This window comes from Ranitomeya variabilis, chromosome 7 (genome assembly GCF_051348905.1).
Source record: "Ranitomeya variabilis isolate aRanVar5 chromosome 7, aRanVar5.hap1, whole genome shotgun sequence".
In the NCBI taxonomy this organism is placed as follows: domain Eukaryota; kingdom Metazoa; phylum Chordata; class Amphibia; order Anura; family Dendrobatidae; genus Ranitomeya; species Ranitomeya variabilis.
In genome coordinates this window covers 154,339,957-154,360,588 of record NC_135238.1, presented here as the reverse complement: position 1 = coordinate 154,360,588, position 20,632 = coordinate 154,339,957, and the positions used below count along the sequence as shown (strand labels likewise).

General features: G+C 44.9%; 1 protein-coding gene across 4 annotated transcripts in view; it reads right to left on the bottom strand.

Annotated features, from left to right (window-relative positions):
- Positions 1–10,818, bottom strand: part of ALS2 (alsin Rho guanine nucleotide exchange factor ALS2) — a 134,539-nt gene extending 123,721 nt beyond the window's left edge. Inside the window, exon 1 of one of the 4 annotated variants that reach the window (XM_077272105.1) lies at positions 10,781–10,818. The gene's annotated coding sequence lies outside the window, so the exon portion shown is untranslated. Of the gene's footprint in view, positions 1–9,556; positions 9,825–10,780 lie in introns of those variants that run through there. The other 3 variants (XM_077272102.1, XM_077272103.1, XM_077272104.1) reach the window with 3 other exon arrangements.
- Positions 10,819–20,632: the final 9,814 nt, after the last annotated feature.

Genomic DNA, 20,632 nt, shown 5'->3' with positions numbered 1-20,632 from the left:
GGCTTACAGGTGACTGACCAATTCTAATAGTCCTACCTGTATGCCTCATAGCTGGGGTCTTCTTGTTGAAAAATCATCTTTTAAGGTAATGAGTTCTTCCAGCTTCTGGGGTGTGCAGTGCCCGGAAGAAAACTGTCTGGTGTTCATCTGCCACCCCCTCCCACCAGTGTCACACTGCCCTGTGACCTGTAATAGTGGCCCGGGAATCCTGTGCTTGCTGCCTGACATAACGTGATTATACGTACATTTTCAGCTCATTTATAGGCTCTGGCCTCATTGTTCTTCTGTGAAGGTGCCAGCGAGTCACTGTTACTTCAGCAGCAGTGACTCGCCTGCGCAGAACATGCGAACATCCTGTTATAAATAAAAGTTTATCTGGCCACAGATGCAAAAAAGATTCCTCAAGACACAACTAAGAACAAAACTTGTAACCTAATCCCTCATCCATGTACCAGAACTGCCATACACAAGGGCTGGGAGCATTCACCTTACTGGCAAAAGGGATGTCAACTGGAGACTATGACACAAAAACATTTATCGATCCTCCACAGGAGGCAACACTACGATCACTAGGGAGGATGGCCCGGACCCCAGTCACATATTTTAGTCCATGAGCCAAGAACCAAATTTGACGATATCGGTACCAAGCGGAGTGACTAATTCTCTTTGGTATTTTTAGGTAGATGCATGTCTGTAGTTTATTTTTTGATATGATAGCCCTTACATATACGTAGCTTATTAACCCCTTCAGCCCTAGGCCTATTTGTACCCAAGTGCCTAAGCCAATCTGACCTGTGCCACTTCATGGGCTAATAACTTTGGAACGCTTTCACCTATCCAAGCCATTCTGAGATTGTTTTCTCGTGACATATTGTACTTCACGTCAGTGCTAAATGGGAGTCAATATATTTTACCTTTCTATATAAAAAAATGCTAAATATTCGGAAATTTTGGAAAAATCGGCAATTTTTTAACTTTGAAATTCTCTGCTTTTTACAAAAATACTGATACCCCCCATAATAGTTATTAATTTACACTCCCCACATGTTTACTTCATATTGGCATCATTTTGAAAATGAAACCTTATTGTTTTACGACGTAATAGGGCTTATAGTTTTATGCGCAATTTTTCACATTTACAGCAAAACCCACTTTTCAAAGGACCAAGTCACTTCTGAAGTCACTTTAAGGGGCTTACATAACAGAAACCACCCATAAATTACCCCATTTTGCAAACTACACCCCTCAAGCTGTTCAAAACTCATTTTTAAAAACTGTTAACCCTTTAGGTGTTCCACAGGAATTTTAGCATGAGCCAAGAACCAAATATGACGATATCGGTACCACCCGGAGTGACTAGATGTAGTATTTGTAACAAAATTTAATCCAAGTTATGTAAATACACACTGAACATGTCATGTGCATATATATATATATATATATATATATATATATATATATATATATATATATATATATATATGTTACTCCATAATATCTTCAACATCGGACTCTGAATCTGACTGTTGTTCTACTGGCTCGTCTTCAGTACCCTTGTTCTGGCATGTCTGTAATCTGCACATGTCTGTGCACTTCAGGCCATTGCTGAGGCAAGTACACTGAGGAAGTTCACATGACCGCACACACTTGCAGGACAGTAGCTGTATAATAGCTTCTGGTGCTGGTGCCCCTTGCATCCACTTGACAACAAGCTTTCCGTCGTTATCTATCATCCAACCGCAGTCTGTTGGGTTTGCAACCCATGGCTGGCTCTGCAGACTTCTCCTCCAGATCGCAGCCTGGTAGTTTGCACGCAGTGCATGCATGAAAAGGCAGTCCTGGCAAGGAGGGAGTTGACTTGACTCTACCACTCCACGTCTGGCACAGAACAGCTGATAACGGAGCCTGTTTACCTCAGTTGTTTGGGTAGTTGGCAGGTACATGTGGCAGGTGATTTCCTGTAACTTCTCAAAAAGTTCGGTAGACACTTCCCATGAACGACCAACTTCCTGAAAGGCATCCTGGTATGTCTTGTTCATCTTCAACTGCTTGAGTGTCGTCATCTTCCCACGGCCAGCGAATGCACTGACGGTGTCACAGCCTGTAAATGCATGCATACCAATCAATGAATCACATACGCTGCCTCCCAATGTTCGGCTCAGAGTGGTGATATCCAGGAATCTTGTCCGGTTCTGTGTACCGCATTTCTGGAACAGGTGGGATGGGATTTTGTGGCACATGCCCAGACACAGGACCATGACATCAGTATCCTCCGAAGTGATGATGACCGACTTGTAACCAGATTCTGCTGCATGAAGAGCATGGAGAAGGAGGCGTTTGTCTGCTTCTTCTTGATTTGACTTAAGGTCAGCAGCCTCTTCCCACTGTTCTTTGGTGATCTTAAAGCAGAGCTGCTCACATGTGACATACAGCTCCTTCTCCTCAAGCTTCTCCCTGTGGTGTTTCGCCTTCCATTCTTCTACCAGAAACTTTATGAGACTTGCCTTGTTGGAGGAACTACTTAGAAGCTTTTTCCACTGCTGGATGTTGTGCCCATGTTGAATGTTCTTGAAATGGATCCCTGTGCCTTCATATCTGTTGACTCTTTCTGTATCTTTGATGGATGTCTCCTTGTAGACGTCAAAGACAATATCAATGCGCTTGCTCTTAGCACCCTCATGGATAGCGCGACTCATTGCTGTGCCTGCTAGCTGGCCAAATGTTGCATTGTTTCCCTTCAGTTTCTGAACCAGGCTCATCCCATCAATGATGGTTGCAGAGGGCTCGGGGATCACTTCTGCAGGACGAGCATTCCTCTCCAACTCCCTTGCGAGGGCAGCCTTGTTGGTCTTGCGGATAGACCCATCACCATTGGCAAGTGCCCATGGCAATGGACCCAGGGGATGAGTCAAGACATCACTCATTTGTAGCTTTCTGTTCTCAGCTACAAGTATCATCTGGCCAAATAGGTTTCTGTCAGCCTTCAAAATTACCTCCTTGCCAAGACCTTGTCTGCGTGTCTTCATTTGGATGTTAGAGAACGTTTTAAGTTTGTTCTTCGTCATCTTGTCATGAAACAATGTAGTTGGCTTATCGGTACCCAAACGCTCATCCTTGAATGTTTGATATGCATCCTCTCCTATACTGTATGCCCCTTGAAGGTCTTTGGCTACATCTGGTGGTGCTACAGTCGCTGTTGACAAACTGATAAGTTCACCATTATGCTCTTTGTTGAAGGGGTTCACCCAACCTGTCTCCAGCAGTTGAACGAAAGATTGGACATCGGCTTCATCTCTTCTAATCCTAGACACCTGTAGGTCTGAATGGCTGAAGTCAGTATATTGTTGGCCTACCAGGGCCCTCAGCTGCCTCAAGTACATACTGCGGTACTCTGATGTCAGGTAGAACCTGGAAACAGCTCCAACTTTGAGGCTGAAGCCTTTTGTGCCCCCTGGTGTCTGGGTGTCTTTGTTGATTGTCTCTTCAATGGTCTGGTCCACAGGAATTCGTCCAAAAGGATTCTTGCTACCGATCTGGACCGAAAAGCCACCTTGCATGAAGTATTCATGGACCTCTGGGTGTTCTATGGGCAGCCGAGACATTGTGGCATAGTAATAGGTTAGGTATCGGGCATAGTTGACCTTGTCATAGGCAAAACACCATGGTATCATCTGTCGGATTGCTCCTAGGTGAAGCATCCAGTTGCCTTCTCTTGAAGCTCGAACCAGGGCCAGCATGGTCTCGACCATGTCCAAGTATGACATCCAGAATGCTGAGAGTTGTTCATTTCTGAGGGTCTCAAGATAAACTTGAAAGAGCTTCAGGGTAAGTGTGCAAGATTCATTATCCAAGAGCTTTTCGAAGGATCCCTGCGACACACTGATGCGAAAGTTTGTGATGTTCTTCAGTGTTTCATCCAGATGGTGAAGGTCCCTTGCATGGTTTTCTTCTAGCCATGGAAGGAAGTTTTTCCAAGCAAGCCTCATAAGTGCTTCATAGACCAGCTTGTGTAGTCTCACTGCTCTGCCTGGGAGGTGTCAGCCTCTACAGAGGGAGATAGGAGCTCTGCAGAGAAGACCGGAGAGTCCTGTTCAGCACAGAACGTGTATGTGTCAGTGTGTGTGCGTGTGTTGGGGCACCTCAGGGTGTCTTCAAATGTGACATAGCCCCCTAGATTTCTTCCAGTAAAATTTGCACTCCAAAAGTCATTTGGCGCTCCTTCCCTTCCGAGGCCTGCCGTTCCCCAATACTGCAGTGTACGACAACATATCGGGTGTTGTTGTGTTCGGGAGAGATTGGTGAACAAATAGTGGGGTGCATTTTTTGCTGGTACACCTCTTAAAAATAAAAAAATGAGCCTAAAATGACACCTTCATGTAAAAAATGCACTTTTTCCATTTTCTCAACCAAGTGTTTCCAACTACTGTGAAACACTGGTTGGGTCAAAGTGGTCACTATACCCCCTAAAAGATTCCTTGGGGGTGTAGTTTCCAAAATAGGGTCACTTTTTGGGGTTTCCACTGTGGGGGTACCTCAGGCAGCCTTCAAATGTGACATGGCCCCCTAGATTTCTTCCAGTGAATCCGCCACCCAAAAACCACATAGCGCTCCTTCCGTGTTGAGCTGTGCTGTGTGCCCATACTTTAGTTTACGAGTACATGTGGGGTGTTTCTATAAACTGCAGAATTAGGGTAACCAAGTTTGGGTTTGCCGTTAACCCTTGCTAGGTTGCAGGTAAAATTGGATTACAATGTAATATCTGGAAAAAAAATGAAATTTTGAAATTTCGCCTTCATTCTGCTAAAATTCCTGTGGAACACCTAAAGGGTTAACAGTTTTTAAAAATGAGTTTTGAACAGCTTGAGGGGTGTAGTTTGCAAAATGGGGTAATTTATGGGTGGTTTCTGTTATGTAAGCCCCTTAAAGTGACTTCAGAAGTGACTTGGTCCTTTGAAAAGTGGGTTTTGCTGTAAATGTGAAAAATTGCGCATAAAACTATAAGCCCTATTACGTCGTAAAACAATAAGGTTTCATTTTCAAAATGATGCCAATATGAAGTAAACATGTGGGGAGTGTAAATTAATAACTATTATGGGGGGTATCAGTATTTTTGTAAAAAGCAGAGAATTTCAAAGTTAAAAAATTGCCGATTTTTCCAAAATTTCCGAATATTTAGCATTTTTTTATATAGAAAGGTAAAATATATTGACTCCCATTTAGCACTGACGTGAAGTACAATATGTCACGAGAAAACAATCTCAGAATGGCTTGGATAGGTGAAAGCGTTCCAAAGTTATTAGCCCATGAAGTGGCACAGGTCAGATTGGCTTAGGCACTTGGGTACAAATAGGCCTAGGGCTGAAGGGGTTAATAAGCTACGTATATGTAAGGGCTATCATATCAAAAAATAAACTACAGACATGCATCTACCTAAAAATACCAAAGAAAATTAGTCACTCCGGGTGGTACCGATATCTGGCCCGGCTCATGGACTATTTAGGCAATGTTGGCACATTGCCGAAGATTTCCGCTGCAGATTTTATCTTAGATGTGCAGATGATAGCTGCAGATTTCGCCCTATTACTAAGTATTCAACAAGATGAAATACACGATGAAAACCTGCACAGGGATGAGCGCTGCAGATGTGAAATCCGTACCGAGAGGATATTTTATCTGCAATGTGATTTTGTAAACCTGCGACATGTCAACAAGGCCTTACTATCTATACGGAGGGTGCCTTCAAATTGCTGTCAGGCACCTGTACAGGGGCTTATGTCTGGACCCACCACAAAATGGGATTCAGACACAATGGGGCAATAACCTAGAATGGTGCTGACAGAGCAAACATGCATCATGTTTAGGCGTGTGCCATGTGAAGGCGGACACTCCGATGTATACCCCTGAGCACGGCAGCGTGCACGTTCGCTCTGTCTGCTCTGCACCATTATAGTCCATGACCTGGTCGGCACAAACACCCCGAATCCCACCAGGGCTGGATATAAACCCTGACAGGTCACTGAACAGGTGTATAAACGCCACGAGAAAGCACGCTCAGGATAGCGGATGAGTAACCTGCTTATGGGACGCCCTGCGGCTGTAGTGTCAGCAATAGGTGTATCTGTGTGTGTAGTGATGACTGGTCAGTACCGCAGCTCATCAGCAACTACATATCCTCACAGGAGGGGGCGCTCTGCACCTGGGGGTATACACCTCTGCAGATCTGGGGTCTGTAGGGAAGAGGGCAGACACCTGCAGATCAGAGGTGAATGTCTGCCCCTGAGAGTCCGTGTCCACTGCACACAGCACACTATACACACACACACCACTACACACACACACAGCACACTATACACACACACACACAGCACACTATACACACACACAGCACACTATACACACACAGCACACTATACACAGCACACTATACACACACAGAACACTGTACACACACAGCACACTATACACACACACACACAGCACACTATACACACACCACTACACACACACAGCACACTATACACACACACAGCACACTATACACACACACAGCACACTATACACACACACAGCACACTATACACACACACAGCACACTATACACACACACAGCACACTATACACAGCACACTATACACACACAGAACACTATACACACACAGCACACTACACACACAGCACACTATACACACAGCACACTATACACACACACACAGCACACTATACACACAGCACACTATACACACACACACAGCACACTATACACACACACACAGCACACTATACACACACACACAGCACACTATACACACACACACAGCACACTATACACACACACAGCACACTATACACACACACAGCACACTATACACACACACAGCACACTATACACACACACAGCACACTATACACACACACAGCACACTATACACACACACAGCACACTATACACACACACAGCACACTATACACACACACAGCACACTATACACACACACAGCACACTATACACACACAGCACACTATACACACACACAGCACACTATACACACACACAGCACACTATACACACACACAGCACACTATACACACACACAGCACACTATACACACACACAGCACACTATACACACACACAGCACACTATACACACACACAGCACACTATACACACACACAGCACACTATACACACACACAGCACACTATACACACACACAGCACACTATACACACACACAGCACACTATACACACACACAGCACACTATACACACACACAGCACACTATACACACACACAGCACACTATACACACACAGCACACTATACACACACACAGCACACTATACACACACACAGCACACTATACACACACACAGCACACTATACACACACACAGCACACTATACACACACACAGCACACTATACACACACACAGCACACTATACACACACACAGCACACTATACACACACACAGCACACTATACACACACACAGCACACTATACACACAGCACACTATACACACACACAGCACACTATACACACACACACAGCACACTATACACACACACACAGCACACTATACACACAGCACACTATACACACACACAGCACACTATACACACACACACAGCACACTATACACACACACACAGCACACTATACACACACAGCACACTATACACACACACAGCACACTATACACACACACAGCACACTATACACACAGCACACTATACACACACACAGCACACTATACACACACACACAGCACACTATACACACACACACAGCACACTATACACACAGCACACTATACACACACACAGCACACTATACACACACACACAGCACACTATACACACACACACAGCACACTATACACACACACAGCACACTATACACACACACAGCACACTATACACACACACAGCACACTATACACACACACAGCACACTATACACACAGCACACTATACACACACACAGCACACTATACACACACACACAGCACACTATACACACACACACAGCACACTATACACACACACAGCACACTATACACACACACAGCACACTATACACACACACAGCACACTATACACACACACAGCACACTATACACACACACAGCACACTATACACACACACAGCACACTATACACACACACAGCACACTATACACACACACAGCACACTATACACACACACAGCACACTATACACACACACAGCACACTATACACACACACAGCACACTATACACACACACAGCACACTATACACACACACAGCACACTATACACACACACAGCACACTATACACACACACAGCACACTATACACACACACAGCACACTATACACACACAGCACACTATACACACACACAGCACACTATACACACACACAGCACACTATACACACACACAGCACACTATACACACACACAGCACACTATACACACACACAGCACACTATACACACACAGCACACTATACACACACAGCACACTATACACACACAGCACACTATACACACACAGCACACTATACACACACACTATACACACACACTATACACACACACTATACACACACCACACTATACACACACAGAACACTATACACACACAGCACACTATACACACAGCACACTATACACACACACAGAACACTATACACACAGCACACTATACACACACACACAGAACACTATACACACACAGAACACTATACACACACAGAACACTATACACACACAGAACACTATACACACACAGAACACTATACACACACAGAACACTATACACACACAGAACACTATACACACACAGAACACTATACACACACAGAACACTATACACACACACAGAACACTATACACACACACAGAACACTATACACACACACAGAACACTATACACACACACACACACACACACAGAACACTATACACACACACAGCACACTATACACACAGCGAACACTATACACACAGCGAACACTATACACACAGCACACTATACACACAGCACACTATACACACAGCACACTATACACACAGCACACTATACACACAGCACACTATACACACAGCACACTATACACACAGCACACTATACACACAGCACACTATACACACAGCACACTATACACACAGCACACTATACACACAGCACACTATACACACACACACAGCACACTATACACACACACACAGAACACTATACACACACACAGCACACTATACACACACACAGCACACTATACACACAGCACACTATACACACAGCACACTATACACACAGCACACTATACACACAGCACACTATACACACACAGAACACTATACACACAGCACACTATACACACACAGAACACTATACACACAGCACACTATACACACACACAGAACACTATACACACAGCACACTATACACACACACAACACTGCGTGCACACACACACTCACTGCCCCTCGTACATTCCTGTCACACATATAACGGTGCATTACAGCGGCTGCCCCGGGGCCTGCGGATCACCTGCTGCTGCTTCTACCTGAGGAAAGTGCCGGTAACGTGACTGCAGCACAGACGTGGCCCCGCGGACACGTACACACAGCGCACACACGGCTCCGGGTACCTGAGCGGCCTGTACCACAGCAGCCAGGCGGCCTGCGACTCCCGCACCGTCCACCTCACCTGACAGGGCGCCCGGCTCCGCTCCTTGTTGACAGCCGCACTCACAGCTTGGTTTGGGGTCAGCTGACCTGAGGGCGGGGCATGGATACATAGAGGGGAGTGGCTTTAATGAGGGGAGGGGCCGGAGAGATCTAGAGTCAGCTGCTGACGGCCCTTCGATGATGTCATGAGCATGTGGCTAGTCACGTGTGTGGGAGGGGTCAGACTCCAGTTGCTGCTGCTGCCGGGGGCGTCACATGTGGTTGTACAAATGATGGAACCGTCCTTAGGCTACGTTCACATTTGCGGTCGGCGCCGCAGCGGCGCCGCATGCGTCATGCGCCCCTATACTTAACATGGGGGCGCATGGACATGCGTTGTGCTGCGTTTTGCGCCGCATGGCCGCAAGCGTTGGACGCAAGAAACGCTTCAAGTTGCATTTTTTTTGCGTCCAACTTGCGGGCAAAAACGACGCATGCGGCGCAAAACGCAGCGTTTTAGCGTGCGTTTTGCCGCGTTTTTTGTTTGCGTTGTGCGCTGCGGCGCCGACGCTGCGGCGCACAACGCAAATGTGAACGTAGCCTTACAGGCAGGATGTAGAGGCTCGGACCGCACGGTCACGGCACGCTGCGTGTTTGGAGCAAAAAATACAAAAGTTTAAACTGAAGCGTTCCAAAACCTCTAGAGACGCCTGCTGCCATCTGTCCCGGAGCCATCCCCTGGAGGCCGCGTCGTGCTGCCGGCGCAGCTGTACCGGTGTGCGGAGGCTTCCGGAGGACGGCGCTCCAGGAAACCGATCTGCGCGTGTATTGAGGAATCAGTGATTTTCTGGAGCTCCGCAGCCTCCTGATCGGTGTCCGGTTAGGAGCCAACTCCCTCAGATGCGGCAGTGACCGGAGCCGTGGTTGCGTTTTTCTTTATTGTTTTAACCCCTTAATGGCCGCCGCTGCGCCTTTTAACAGCGTTGATTAAGGAGTTTTATTCCTCAGTGCCTCTTTTTAACAGCGCTGTTGAGTAAAGACTATAGCGGCGGTGGCGGCGATGCCCGGACTATCGGCCCCACCCAGTTTTACAACTGGGGCAGATTAAGCCCATTACATACCAATCACCACAGCGGTATTTGTTACACGACCCCTTAGTAACCATCGGACCCCCGCGATAAGAATCATGGGGGGGGGATGGTTACCATGGTACCCTGAGGTCATGTGATGACCCCAGGGTACGGTGGCCTGGAGATCCAGCAATAAGCTGACGCACGGCACAGTGAGACACTGACCGGTTCATACACTGCTGTGCACCAGTGCTACAGACTGAGACCAGTGACCAAAGTATAAATTATACGTGTGACCCAAAAGTAACATAATACATGAGAAAGCGCAGACAAATCACTAAAATCCATTTCACCATTCAAAATGCAGCATTTGTGATAAAACAAAAAGTAAAAGTACACATAATTGGTATTGGGGCATCCGGAACCACTCGCTCTAAGTCTTATGTAAAAAAAAAAAATGGTATAAATGAAAACGCCAAATCGTGCCCATTCGCTACAGGGTCCAGTATAAACTCCTCTCTCTCACCCACAAAGCCCTCCACAGTTCTTCTGCACCGCCTTATATCTCCTCTCTCATCTCTGTCTATCGCCCTACACGTGCCCTCCGTTCTACAAATGACCTAAGACTAACATCCCCTGTAATCCGAACCTCACACCTCCGTCTCCAAGACTTCTCTCGTGCTGCGCCAGCTCTCTGGAATGCACTTCCCCAGACGATCAGACTGATACCTAGCCTCGACCTATTCAAGCGCGCTCTAAAAACCCATCTCTTCAAACAAGCCTACCACATCAACTACTCAGTAAACTAACTTTTCCCTGTTCCCTCCTTCCAAATATTATTCTAAATCTGCCCCCTACTATTCATCTGTCTCCACACCCTCCATGCACACGATAACTGCACTGGATACTTGACTATTGCACTTAAACACACGGGCTGATGACCGGATCATGCAGCTTTATATGAAAATCCCTATTTATTATAATTGCCAGATGTGAAATAACAAGCACTTTTCACCTATTGTGTCCCCCCATTTCCTTGTAGATTGTAAGCTTGTGAGCAGGGACCTCACTCCTAATGTCACTGTTTAAATTGTCTTAACTTGTATTGAATTTGCCTGTACATGTCCCCTCTTAATTGTAAAGTGCTGCGGAATATGTTGGCGCTATATAAATAAAAATTATTATTATTATAAAAAACAAGCCATAATATACCTCATTTGGCCTTGATATGGCTCGGTCGGCAAAAACAAAAAAAAACTTACAGCTCTCAGAATGTAATGATGCAAAAACAAATACATTTTGCTAAAATACTGTTTTTAGTGTGTAAAAAGAGCAAAGCTTAAAAAAAAACCAATATACATCTAATATTATTTATTTATATAGCACCATTAATTCCATGGTGCTGTACATGAGAAGGAGTTACATACAAAGTTATAGATATCGTTAACAGTAAACAAATTTACAGTGACAGACTGGTACAGAGGGGAGAGTACTCTGTCCTTGCGGACTTACATGGGGAAGAGACAGGAGGTCGGGGTGCTGCAGCACTGGTGGTGGTGAGGCGGCAGCTCGGGTGTTTGGTAGGGCGGCAGCGGCTCAGGTGGTTGGTGGGGCGGCAGCTCGGGTAGTTGGTGATTCGGCAGCTCGGGTGGTTGGTGACGAGGCAGCTTGGGTGGTTGGTGAGGTGGCAGCTCGGGTGGTCGGTGACATGGCAGCTCGGGCGGTTGGTGAGGTGGCAGTGCAGGTGTTTTGTGAGGCGGCAGAATGGTTATTGCAGTCTGTAGGCTTTCCTGAAGAGATGGGTTTTTAAGTTATGTCTGAAGGATCTGAGGGTGGTGGATAATCGGACGTGTTGAGGCGTGGAATTCCAGAGGATGGAGGATACTCGGGAGAAATCTTGGAGGCGGTTGTGTGAGGATCGAATAGGCTATGTTCACACGCTGCGGTTTTTGCTGCGGATCCGCAGCTGTTTTCCATGCAGGGTACAGTACAATGTAACCCTATGGAAAACAAAAACCGCTGTGCCCACTTTGCTTTTTTCCACTAGAAAATCAGCGCGGATTTTCTGCGGAAAAAAACAAGTAGCATGTCAATTCTTTCTGCGGATTCCGCAACGGTTTTCCACCTGCACCAATAGGAAACTGCAGTTGGAAAACCGCAGTGGAATCCGCAGAAGAAACCGCACAAAAAACAGCAGGGAAAACCACCGCGGTTTTCAACTGCGGGTTTTCCAAACCCGCAGCTGAAAAATCCGCAGCAAAAAAAGGATAGTGTGGAGGAGACTAGGAGGTCTTGGGAGGATCAAAGATTCCGTGAGGGAAGATAGTGGGAGATTAGTTCAGAGATATAGGGAGGGGACAGGTTGCGGATGGCTTTGTAGATCAGTGTTAGCAGTTTGAACTGGATTAGTTGGGGAATAGGGAGCCAGTAGAGGGATTTGCAGAGGGGGGAAACAGGGGAGTAGCGAGGAGAGAGATGGATTAGCTGAGCAGCAGAGTTGAGGACAGACTGGAGAGGTGAAAGGGAGTTAGCGGGGAGGCCACAGAGGAATGTGTTGCAGTAATCGAGGCGGGAGATGATGATTATATCGCTATAATCGTACTGACCTAATGGACAAATCGGTCTTATCATATTTACAGCACGGTGAATAGCGCAAAACAAATTAAATAAAACAATAACTGAATTGCTGGTTTTGTTCATTCTTCTTTCTTCACGCATCTCACCTTTTCCCATCTTTTCCTTCACTATTGTATGTTCCTGTTTCTTCCATTCGTCCATAGACGCTTGCGCGGTGGCTTCCCTGCGGGCTTTTTTCTGTGAGTGATCCATTTGGAGGTTTGCACTGTCACATAGCGACGCGCCTGACCTTGCGTTCCACCGGACCGCAAACGGAAATGGCCATATACCACGTGGGGTGATCACTACGCATGCGCCGTTTACGGACGCTTTTTGTCTTCTTTCATTTTACTTCCTGTGGCCGCAACAATATACACGTGTTCTTTCAGTCTATTGGTTAGTTCATTGCATAAATATCTCCACCTCCCTCCCCAATACACGCCTCCTGAGGAAGTGACTTTCACGAAACGTGCGTTGGGGCGGTAGGAGCACCTGCATCAGACGCCACTCACATGTAAGTTTCTCTTGTGTTCATGATTATGTAGTTTTGAGCACGTTATGATTGCCACACTGGTTGCTTTATATTGTAATTTATCCTTGCATCATATATGGATTTGATCTGAAGCACTTTATATACATATTCTAGCACTATTGGATCAATAGGTATTATTTATCTGACATCATTAAGCACCTTTTTGCACTTTTAGCACTTTATATATGTTAATTTTGAACTTACATGTGATAGCATGCGAACTTACATGTGTAGATAGCATGCACCTGTATCTCAGCACTGTGGTTAGCACCCACCTGTATCTCAGCACTGTGGTAAGCACCCACCTGTACCTCCGCACTGCAGGTAGCACACACCTGTACCTCCGCACTGTAGGTAGCGTGCACCTGTACCTCCGCACTCTAGATAGCACGCACCTGTATCTCAGCACTGTGGTTAGCACGTACCTGTACCTCTGCACTGTGGTTAGCACGTACCTGTACCTCTGCACTGTGGCTAGCACGCACCTGTACCTCTGCACTGTGGTTAGCACGCACCTGTACCTCTGCACTGAGCCAAAGATATCTCTATGTTATGAAATCTCTCTTTCTGAAGAAATCAGATGGAAGAAGTCATCATTAACCAGATGAAAATTGGAAAATGAGCAACTACACTTAGAAAGACTGTCACGTGTATGTCCCTGGATTTTTCTGTACTGTATTTACTTATACAGTCTGCAAAGCTATATGGTCTACCGGTCTATAGTTACTGCATGGTGGTAAAACTGAAATTAATACATTGCTTTTTATTTACTATCAGTATGGTGGTAGTGTTAGGCCGGCCTCACACTCAGCGTATGTAAATACGGTCCGTTTTTTACAGCCGTAATACGCAGAAAAGTCCCCAAAATAGTGATCCGTATGTCATCCGTAGGCAGGGTGTCAGCGTATTTTGCTTATGGCATCCTCCGTATGTAATCCGTATGGCATCCGTACTGCGAGATTTTCTCGCAGGCTTGCAAAACCGACATCTAATGGATTTATGTGCTCAAATGTAAAACATATATACAGTATGTATATATATATATATATATATATATATATGTCATTGAGACACATATATATATATATATATATATATATATATATATATATATATATTCTGTATTTATATTTAATTCAGAGCGAGATATGTGAAAAGCCGGTAATTCAATTGCCGGCTTTTCATTTCTCCTTCCCAAACCCGACAGGATATGAGACATGGTTTACATACAGTAAACCATCTCATATTCCCCTTTTTTTTGCATATTCCACACTGCTAATGTTAGTAGTGTGTATGTGCAAAATGTGGGCACTCTAGCTTGTAAAATAAAGGGTTAAATGGCGGAAAAAATTGGCGTGGGCTCCCGCGCAATTTTCTCCGCCAGAGTGGTAAAGCCAGTGACTGAGGGCAGATATTAATAGTATGCAGACTAGCTAAGAGAACACTTATAAATATAAAACATAACCTTTAATGGTACCTATATTAAAATTCATATGGACAATACAGTACAGAAGTGATAAAGTGCAAAAATAGTGCTCATATAACCAGTGCTCAATAAAAAGATGGTTTGATCTCACCAAATTGTTGTTTCCTTTGCAGGAGCTTCAGTATATCTTAAGGGGGAGGGGAAAACAGTAACTGTACTACCCGGTCGTGCCCCTGTATTGCTCCTGCCCTGACAAGGGCAGTTTCCAAGTCAGACTAGTACGTTGTACCCACCATAACCAAATGTATTTCCCTGCCAATGTAGGGGTTCCCTTTCTTAAAGAAAAATACCCCACATCAGTTTTTGTTCCCCTGATGAATCTCCCCTATGGGAGAGGAAACGCGTAGGGAAATACATTTGGTTATGGTGGGTACAACGTACTAGTCTGACTTGGGAACTGCCCTTGTCAGGGCAGGAGCAATACAGGGGCACGACCGGGTAGTACAGTTACTGTTTTCCCCTCCCCCTTAAGATATACTGAAGCTCCTGCAAAGGAAACAACAATTTGGTGAGATCAAACCATCTTTTTATTGAGCACTGGTTATATGAGCACTATTTTTGCACTTTATCACTTCTGTACTGTATTGTCCATATGAATTTTAATATAGGTACCATTAAAGGTTATGTTTTATATTTATAAGTGTTCTCTTAGCTAGTCTGCATACTTTAATCTGAGGACTTCTAGGGGTACCATACCTGGTACACCCCTGTTCTGGCTTTTTTCAGATATTAATAGCCAGGAGAGGGTCCATGGTTATTGCCCCCCCCCCCCCGGCTACAAACATCTGCCCCCAGCCACCCCAGAAAAGGCACATCTGGAAGATGCGCCTATTCTGGCACTTGGCCACTCTCTTCCCACTCCCGTGTAGCGGTGGGATATGGGGTAATGACGGGTTTATGTCACCTTGCTATTGTAAGGTGACATTAAGCCAGATTAATAATGGAGAGGCGTCAATTATGTCACCTATCCATTATTTATCCAATTGTATAAAAGGGTTAAAAAAACACACACACATTATTAAAAAGTATTTTAATGAAATAAACACACAGGTTGTTTTAATATTTTATTGCTCTCTCAATCCACCTGAAGACCCTCGCTTGGCAAAATAATAAACCAACAATATACATACCTTCTGTTGATCTGTCACGTCCCACGAAGTAAATCCATCTGAAGGGGTTAAATCATTTTACAGGCAGGAGCTGTGCTAAAGCACTCGCTCGTGCCTGTAAACCCCGGGTGCTGAAAGGAAAGCTGGGTGATCTGTACTTACATTGAGTCGCGGTGAGGCGCCCTCTGCTGGATGTCCTCATATGAACTCGAGCGTGGGAACTTTTCCAAGGCTCCAGTTCATGAGGAAATCCAGCAGAGGGCGCATCACCGCGACTCAATGTAAGTACAGATCACCCAGCTTTCCTTTCAGTACCCGGGGGTTTACAGGCATGAGCGAGTGCATTAGCACAGCTCCTGCCTGTAAAATGATTTAACCCCTTCAGATGGATTTACTTCGTGGGACGTGACAGATCAACAGAAGGTATGTATATTGTTGGTTTATTATTTTGCCAAGCGAGGGTCTTCAGGTGGATTGAGAGAGCAATAAAATATTAAAACAACCTGTGTGTTTATTTCATTAAAATACTTTTTAATAATGTGTGTGTGTTTTTTTAACCCTTTCATACAATTGGATTAATAATGGATAGGTGACATAATTGACGCCTCTCCATTATTAATCTGGCTTAATGTCACCTTACAATAGCAAGGTGACATTTAACCCTTCATTACCCCATATCCCACCGCTACACGGGAGTGGGAAGAGAGTGGCCAAGTGCCAGAATAGGCGCATCTTCCAGATGTGCCTTTTCTGGGGTGGCTGGGGGCAGATGTTTTTAGCCAGGGGGGGCCAATAACCATGGACCCTCTCCTGGCTATTAATATCTGCCCTCAGTCACTGGCTTTACCACTCTGGCGGAGAAAATTGCGCGGGAGCCCACGCCAACTTTTTCCGCCATTTAACCCTTTATTTTAGCAGCTACAGCGCCCAAATTTTGCACATACACACTACTAACATTAGTAGTGTGGAATATGCAAAAAAAAAAAAGGGATATGAGATGGTTTAATGTATGTAAACCATGTCTCATATCCTGTCGGGTTTGTGAAGGAGAAATGAAAAGCCGGCAACTGATATACCGGCTTTTCACTAACAGCGGTGCGTATTTCTCGCAAGTCACACTGCTGGTCCGTGTGGAATCCGTATTTTTCTTGCCCCCATAGACTTTCATTGGCGATTTTTTTGCGCAATACGGTGACAAACGCAGCATGCTGCGATTTTCTACAGCCGTACAAGACCGTATATTACGGATGCGTAATATACGGCAGATATGAGCTGGGCCATAGAGATTCATTGGGCCGTGTGTAATGCGAATTTTACGGACGTAGTTTATGCGCTCATACGTCCGTAAAACTCGCTAGTGTGAGGCCGGCCTTTGTGGTCATGTTCTGGCGGTATGTAAGTTTGAAGAATTTTTTTCGTCTTTTTTTTTTTTTTTTTAAAGGAAAGGGACACATTGAATGCTAACATCCAGTGAAGTAGTAAGGGGACTCTCTGGGACATCTGGAGCCTGGTCACACACTTCCTGACAATAATGACTTGGTAAGGAAAGCCATGTCCGCAGTGGGCAACTATTTGTCAGGGTCTAGACAGGATTTGGGATCTTCTTTAAAGGGGCTCTGTCACCTGAATTTGGAGGGAACAATTTTCAGCCTTAGGGGCGGGGTTTTCGGGTGTTTGATTCACCCTTTCCTTACCCGCTGGCTGCATGCTGGCTGCAATATTGGATTGAAGTTCATTCTCTGTCCTCTGTAGTACATGCCTGCACAAGGCAATCTTGCCTTACACAGGCGTGTACTATGGAGGACAGAGAATGAACTTCAATCCAATATTGCAGCCAGCATGCAGCCAGCGGGTAAGGAAAGGGTGAATCAAACACCCGAAAACCCCGCCCCTATGGCTGAAAATTGTTCCCTCCAAATTCAGGTGACAGAGTCCCTTTAACACTAGAACTACCGGAGGGGTCATTTTGACCCTTTTGCTATTTCTTTTTCCTATAATTTCTAAAATTTTAACAAATGAGTTCTGAGTTTTTGTGACTTTTATTTATTCATGGTAGTGTATATTTTAGGACACAAAAATGAATTGAAACTTTTTCAGGGGCCCGGATTTTACAATTCATACCTAGTACTGAAGGGGTCAGTTTGACCCCATACATAAAAGTAGTAGTAGGCAAGTCTCCTAATAACAAATACATATGAGACTACTCTGATGAAGAATGGTGACATCACTCTTAAGGTACCTTCACACTAAGCGACGCTGCAGCGATATCGACAACGATGCCGATCGCTGCAGCGTCGCTGTTTCGTCGTTGTGTGGTCGCTGGAGAGCTGTCACACAGACAGCTCTTCAGCGACCAACGATGCCGAAGTCCCCTGGTAACCAGGGTAAACATCGGGTTACTAAGTGTAGGGCCGCGCTTAGTAACCCGATGTTTACCCTGGTTACCAGTGTAAAAGTAAAAAAAACAAACAGTCCATACTCACCTTCTGCTGTCTGTCACACGTCCCCCGGCTTCTGCTTCCTGCACGACTGTGATTGCCGGCCGTAAGGCACAGCACAGCGGTGACGTCACCGCTGTGCTCTGCTTTTGCTTTACGGCCGGCACTCACAGTCAGTGCAGGAAGCCGCCGGCGAGGGACGTGTGACAGACAGCAGAAGGTGAGTATGGACTGTTTGTTTTTTTTACTTTTACACTGGTAACCAGGGTAAACATCGGGTTACTAAGCGCGGCCCTGCGCTTAGTAACCCGATGTTTACCCCGGTTACCTTTGTAAAACATCGCTGGCATCGTTGCTTTTGGTGTCAAACACGACGATACACGCCGATCTGACGACCAAATAAAGTTCTGAACTTTCAGCAACGACCAGCGATATCACAGCAGGATCCTGATAGCTGCTGCGTGTCAAACACAACGATATCGCTATCCAGGACGCTGCAACGTCACGGATCGCTATCGTTATCGTTGCAAAGTCGCTTAGTGTGAAGGTACCTTTACAGTTTACCAAGGTAAGCCAAATAAGAATGTCATTTTGCTCAGTAGTCTTTACCCAGATGTAGCAGTTGGAAACGACAAGAAAAAAACCCGGAAACTGTACAATTTTACAATAAAACAAAGGTTGGAGTGGACACAGTAGACCAGATGGCTCGAAAGTACACCACAAAATTTGGAAGCCGCCGATGGCCTGTTCAGGTGTTTTGTAATGTACTTGATTTAGCAGCTATAAACGCAACTATACTCTATGAAACAGCAACTGGGAGTAAAATTAGCAGACGGGAGTTCATTCTTCAGCTTCATGCTATGACCATGTAAAAGGAAAATGCGTGCTGTACTTGATCTTCCCACTGTTCCTACTAAGTTAAAATAAATGTTCTTTAATTTGTTGACAACAAAAAAGATATTTTTACTCCAGAGTCAGTACTTTTGAATGGGGGTCAAAATGACCCCTAATGGTAGTTATAGGTATTATGAAACCTGCGGTAGTTCTAGTGTTAACCCCAGGAGCTTTTTTCATTTTTGTTTTTCGCTCCCCTTCTTCCCAGGGCCAAAACTTTTCATTTTTCCATCAATATGGCCATGTGAGGGCTTGTTTTTTGTGGGATGAGTTGTACTTTTGAACGACATCATTGGTTTTACCATGTCATGTACTAGAAAACAGGAAAAAAATTCCAAGTGGGGCGAAATTGCAAAAAAAAGTGCAATCCCACACTTGTTTATTGTTTGGCTTTTTTACTAGGTTCACTAAATGCTAAAACTGACCTGCCATTATGATTCTCCAGGTCATTACGAGTACATAGACACCCAACATGTCTAGGTTCTTTTTTATTTAAGTGGTGAAAAATAATTCCAAACTTTGTAAAAAAAAAAAAAAATGCGCCATTTTCCGATACCCGCAGCGTCTCCATTTTTCGTGATCTTGGGTTGGATGACGGTTTATTTTTTGCGTGCCGAGCTGACATTTTTAATGATATCATTTTGGTGCAGATACGATCTTTTAATCGCCCGTTATTGCATTTTAATTCAATGTCGCGGTGACCAAAAAAACATAATTTTGGCGTTTTTACTTTTTCTCTCCCTACGCTGTTTAGCGATCAGGTTAATAATTTTTTTTGATTGGGCGATTCTGAATGCGTCGATACAAAATATGTGTATGTTTAATTTT